Below are 6854 nucleotides of genomic sequence, written 5' to 3'. Positions count from 1 at the left end.
TTATTCAAATTATGGTTGGCTTGCCTGACAATGGTGTCCGGTGCCATCACGGCCTTAATGGATTTTGGGTCGTGACAAATTCCAAAGGAAAAGCTGTGATTGAGAATTAAGTGGCCTTCAGAGCGAGGTAAGTGTCGTGTCTAACTTTGGCTTGAGGGAATATGTATTATGTGTTTATTTGCTACGTGTTTGGTTGTTAAATACGATGTATAGGTGAGGTGACGAGCATCTATGCATCGTTGTCGAGTCATAGCCTGCGAGTGAATTTCTATTCTTGTCTATTTTGTAGCCTTAAATTCTACTATCCATGTTTAGCTGGTTATTTGAAATGTTGGGTGACTTATATCTGGTTTCACTGAGATTTGGTAACTTTCGAATATTGATTCAAGGTTAAGGTTACATTGTGCTATTGATTATGGGTAAAATACTGGTTTATTTGTGATACTCATATCTATCCGTTGTTATTGATTATTTGATTTGTGAGGAGTGTTGTAAAGCAAGAAGGGTGATGTCGTGCATGTATTAATTATATTGTGAGGAAGAGTGTCAAGCATGAAGGGTGATGCCGTGTATATTATGAGAGGTTTAAGGCATGAAGGGTGATGCCGTGCCGTTCTATTTATTTATTTGATGAGGTTGAGAGTAAAAGCACGAACGCTGATGCCGTGCCGTTCTATTTATTTATTTGGTGAGTTTGAGAGTAAAAGCACAAAGGGTGATGCCATGCCGTTCTATTTATTTATTTGGTAAGGTTGAGAGTAAAAACACGAAGGGTGATGCCGTGCAGTTTTCCCTTGCTGTTTTATTTGCTCAATTCGTTTAAGGATTTTCGGTTTAATTCTGTCTTTTCATTATTCTCACTCTTTATATTGTATTCCACCCACTGTATGTCCCCTTCCCATTATTTCTGCGTTATTTCTTTATTTACTATTTTTGCCACTAGCATGATTATACCGTTCAGGTTATATATGGGTGTCTTGTCCTAGTCTCATCACTACTTCGCCGAGGTTAGACTCGATACTTACCAGTACATGGGGTCGGTTGTACTGATACTGCACTCTGCACTTTCTATGCAGATTTTGATACCGGCTCGAGTTGATCGAGATTTTGCTATTGGTCCGTTGTTCCGAGACTCAAGGTAGATCTGTCGGTGTTCACAAACCTTGAAGTCCCCGTCTATCTTTCTGTTCTATTGTTTCTTTCATTCCGATAGTTGTATTTATTTCTTTCAGACTATTACTTGAAGTAAATTTTAGAATGCTCATGAATTGTGACTCTAGATCCGGATGGTAGTAATTAATACAATTTTATTATATTCCGCACTCATTATATTTTATCATAGTTAATTATTGTTAATTACTGAATGAAAATAAGGAATTGGTTTAATGATTTTCTAACGTTGGCTTGCCTAGCAAGTGAAATATTAGGCGCCATCACAGTCCCGTCGGTGAGAAATTCCCGATCGTGACAATACTTGTTCAGGTTATTTAGTCCAGTAAGTGTCTTGACTGTTCCTCGTTACTACTCTAGTGAGGTTAAACTTGATACTTGCTGGGTACGCCATGCTGTACTCATATTATACTTTTGCACATTTTTGTGCAGATCCAGGTATTTCAAAGTCAGTTGATCATTAGCTAGTTGTGCAGACTGTTGCTGTGGAAACTCAAGGTAAACCTGTTGTTGCGTTCGCAGGCTTCAGAGTCACCTTCTGATTTGTATTCACACTGTTTACTTTATTTCAAACAGTTTTACTTAGTAAATTATAGTAAACTCTGTAGAGCTTATGACTTGTACTACCAGTTTTGGGAATTGTAAACTTTATAGAGATTTCCATTTCAAAAATTGTTAGATGTTATATAATTATTGTTGTTATTTAGTAAATGTTAGGCTTACCTAGTCCCTAAGACTAGGTGCCATCACGATACCCAATGGAGGAAAAATTGGGTCGTAACAGAAAAGGACAAAAATAATCAATGCATACAAAAATGAATATGAGGTGATCTTTTTCTCCTTCAACAAAACTCTATTTTTAGGCCTGAAAGTATAATAGATAACCGATTTAATTAATGTTTAGCTGAAAGCATTCACTCCAAATATTGATAGGTCTCATAATCCATTTGTAAAACCTCCACAAAATCCTTTGCTACAACTGGAGAAAATAACAATATATTCGGTAAGTTGTAATTTAAACAAAAAGAAAAAAACAAAGACAATATTACTGGTTCAAAGTAGCAGAGCCATCTCAAGATTAGACAAAAAGTCGGCAAATTAACCAAGTAAATAATACTTCTATGTTCTTAGTTTCCCTAGTTCATCAATTGTCCATTGACAAAGGACCAAACGTCTAAAACTAATGCTCATAAGTTTTTGGGAAGATAAAAAACATATGATTAAACACTTAAGTTGTTGAAGCATATGATCGAAAAGTACCAATGTGGGATATGAGGGAAGAGGTTTTACAAATAAATTGTACAAAATTGCAACTATTATAAATGTTTCATAATTAAACTCTCTCCTACTTAATTTATTTTTATCTCACCAAGTATCTTTTGTTTACTTAATATGACGGTGATGTTAAAAAATATTAAGTGAAAAAGCAAAAGAATAAATAAAAGAAACAGTTGACTAACACTATTGATACCTTTCCCAAACTTTGAGTATTGCTCGATCTTTTCTTATCTATATTTAGTGCAGGGGCACATTAATTTTTCATATATAAAATTAGTCATCTTTAAAAAAAAAAAAAAGAATACTATACAACTGCCTTTTTATTTTTCTCCATTGAGATGCATACATGGAATTAATCTTTAAGAAAGAATTTATATGATCAAGAAAATTAAATTACCTCTAGAAGAATTGATGTCTCGTGCATGCAATAATAGTTGATGAAAACCTATAATTAAACAGTACAACAAAAATATATAGCAAAGATATTATAATTGAATCAAGCGCACAACACGAAGTATTCATCCAAAATCCCTACAAATTAGCCCTTATTACTCCGCTCAATAAGCACCATTATAGCAAGAATAACCATTATTATACAAAGAAAAACATCCATAATAAAAACCCAAACAAAGCCCTAGCCCTGATACCCAAATATAACCATTATTAATTATTATGCGCATAGCAAAAAAAAAAACCTAAAAATAGCAAGGAAAGGATACAACAAAAGCAAGACGGCATACTGGAATAACTTATTCTCAATTGAGATAGATATATGGAATTAATTTCAGAGAGACAATTCTTGTAATAAATAAAATAATATTAACGTATAAAAGAATGATATTTTGTGCGAGCTGCAAAGCAATGAGGCAACAATGTAACGTGTTCAGTGTTCCTTTATGTAGGTATTGACTTCTTCTCCGTATAAACTTTTTATGACTGTAGGAGTTCAAGATTAGGTAGGAACATATTGTTGTCCAAAAAGAAGAAGGCTACTATACAAAAGCATCTATTGTCCAAGAAGTAGTAGGCTATTACCCTCTAAACTAAATATAGTGGCGGTGAGGAGTAGTCCAAAACGATAGTGTCAAAGAATTTGATCCAAAATCAACTTTGTAGGTTCGATGTATGTGTAGTTTAAATTTGAAAAGAATTTCTATCTTAGGTGATTTACAATTACATCCTTAAATTATACTAATAATTAAGGCTATAAAAGACGATCAAAATTTTGGAAATATTTTAGTCGTTCAATATTTAGCATAAATTATTCGTGCTTTTATAATTATAATTATAATTTTAGCCACCGTAATTTTAGTCGTTCAACATCTCTTGTTTTTGAATATGTAATTATAATTATAATTTTAGCCACCATAAATTTATTTTCAAAGAGTAAAAGGACCGATCTAATATTTTAATTTTAGATCTTTATGTTTTTAGAATTATTAGTGGTATTGACTTTTACCAACCATTTTTCTTTTTCTCTCTCACACATGTATATTCTTAAATATTTTCTTAGTTGTTTTGAGATAATTGGGTATATTTTTTAATATTATCCAAAGATTAATAATAATAAAATAATATTTGAGTAGTAAAGCAATTCAAATATAATATAATAATATATTATTGTGGAGATATTTTTTTCTCGATTTCAATGCTTTATCCAGTCCATATTTTGGGCTTTTGATTCAAAATTTGATCTTTTTCTATCGGGATTGGTTCCTTTAGCATTGTCTGATCTATTTGAGTTATTTTTGGTTAGTTTCGAGCCGTTCGGAGGTCAGAACGCACAGGATGGCATTTTGGAGCATCGCTTGGCTTGCTCAGTGTTGGAATTGGCTTGTTCGAGGTAAGTAACTCTTCTAATCTTGGAGCTAAGGATATGAAATCCCAAAATATGTGTTATGTGATTTGTGTTGAGGTGACGCACATGCTATGTAACGATCCGACTTGCCGTTTTAAGAATTAATACCCGTTCATCAACTTAAGGTCTCGAGCAACTTCGTAATAAGTATTATGACCCGCGGGTGTGGTCAAGTTTGATTTTTCAGAAGATTCGGAATTAATTAAAAGAAACAATCCTTATTTAGAAGCTTAAATAGACAGAGTTAACCAGAGAGTTTACTTTTAAGAAAACGACTCCATAATGGAATTTTGATGATGTCAATAGCTCTGTACGGTGATTTTGGACTTAGGAGCGTGTCCGAAAAATTATTTGGAGGTTCGTAGTGGAATTAGGCTTAAAATGCCGAAAGTTGAATTTTTTGGAAAGTTTGACCGGGTGGTTGACTTTTTGATATCCAGGTCGGAATCCGATTTTGGAAATTGAAATATGTCTGTTATGTCATTTATGACTTATGTGCAAAATTTGAAGTCATTTCGAATTGATTTGATGTATTTCGGCACAAGATATAGAATTTGAAAGTTCAAAGTTTATAGATTTTTATTTGAGGTGCGATTCGTCGTTTTGATATTGTTTAATGTGGTTTGAAGCCACGACTAAGTTTGTATTGTATCTTGGGACATATTGGTATAATTGGTTGAGGTCTCGGGGGCCTCGGGCGAGTTTCGGATGGTTAAACGAATCAAAATTGTGCTTGAAGGAATTCTGGAATTTTTTCAGTTCTGATGCAATCGCACTTGCGATAGAAATAGTCACAGGTGCGAGACCGCAAAAGTAACAAAATGGCTGCAGATGCGGCCTGGAGTGAAAAGGGCAAAGGTCGCAGGTGCGAGACCGCAAAAGTAACAAAATGGCCGCAGATGCGGCCTGGAGTGAAAAGGGCAAAGGTCGCAGGTGCGATGCATTTTCCGCACCTGCGTGAGCGCATAAGCGGAAGTTCTTTCGCAGGTGCGAGGGCAGTGCTAGTGGACGTCACAGAAGCGAGAATTTTCTCGCAAAAGCGAGCTCGCAGGTGCGATAAAATGGTCTGCAGGTGCGAAACTAGGCAGAATGTTAAGGACCAAAAATGGTCATTTCACCATTTTTTGTTTTGGATTTTTTGAGTTCGGATTTGGGCGATTCAGGAGGGATTTTTCACAAACTTGGTTTTGGTAAGTATTCTATAACCTAGAGTGATTATATTTTATGAATCTATGGTTATATTCATCTTTTAACTCAAATTTAAATGGAGAAAATCAAAATATTTGTAAAATCTTTTTAAAACGAAAATTTAAGATTTGGGGGTCGATTTGTTATTGGAATTAGAACGGTTGAACTTGTATCGGAATATGTGTTCGAATTTCATGAAATTTATGTCAAGTTCCGATAGGTGAGTCCCGCGTTGACTTTTTTGAATAAATTTTTAACTCGACGTATTATTATCCGGAATTGTTTCCGATGAATTTTAATGAAGTTGTACAGTTAATTTGGATAGATTTTAGCGGCCTGGAGGTCAATTCAAGAAAGAAGGAGATTTTGAAATATCGGCATAACTTCATAAAGGTAAGTGTCTTGCTTAATCTTGAATGAAGAAATTACCCCTTAGGCATCGAGTCTTATGTGCCATTTATGAAATGTGAAAAGCCGTGTACGCGAGGTAACGAGTACGTACTCTGTCTTATATGTGCAAATGTTTATTGGTTTAAAGTCTTGGGAGTATTGTGTAGTAAATTGGATAATTATTGGCATATATTTAATTATCTAGTTGCCATGCCTCAATTCACATTTATTGAAGTTGTTTTTATATGACAATTTGATGTAATTATTATTTGTATTTCTATGTGAATTTCGTGAGTTTGATTGTTGATATTCTTGGAATTTAATTTTCATTATGAATTTTTCCTATGCAAATAATTAATTAAGCAAGCTTAAGAAGATGTGCTAACATAATTACCTAAATTTGAATTATTGAAGGCTTTGATTTAGGTTGAATAATTTTTATCTCTGTTGATTATTTTGTGGTGTTATACTGTAACGACCCAACTTGTTATTTTATGAATTTAAGCCCCGTCTGGCGGCATAAGGCCCTAATCAGCTTCTTATTATGTTTATTGACTTGCGTGCGTGGTTGAATTCAGTTTTCAGATGATTTAGAATGATTTGGGACACTTGGTCCCCAAAACGGAAGCTTAAGTCTTAGGATCTTTACCGTTGTCGGAACTGTGTGAAGATGACACCAGAATGAATTTTTGATGATGTTAATACCTCCGTATGGTGGTTTTAGACTTAGGAGCATGTTCGAAAAATTATTTGGAGGTCCGTAGTGGAATTAGGCTTGAAATACCGAAAGCTGAATTTTTGAGAAGTTTGACCGGGGGGTTGACTTTTTGATATCGAGGTCGAAATTCGATTCTGGAAATTGGAATAGCTTCGTTATGTCATTTATGACTTGTGTGCAAAATTTAAAGTCATTCCGGATTGATTTGATGTATTTTGGCACAAGATATAGAATTTGAAAGTTCAAAGTTCA

The sequence above is a fragment of the Nicotiana tabacum genome, chromosome 15 (genome assembly GCF_000715075.1).
Source record: "Nicotiana tabacum cultivar K326 chromosome 15, ASM71507v2, whole genome shotgun sequence".
NCBI lineage: Eukaryota > Viridiplantae > Streptophyta > Magnoliopsida > Solanales > Solanaceae > Nicotiana > Nicotiana tabacum.
Note: the sequence above shows the minus strand (reverse complement) of the source record.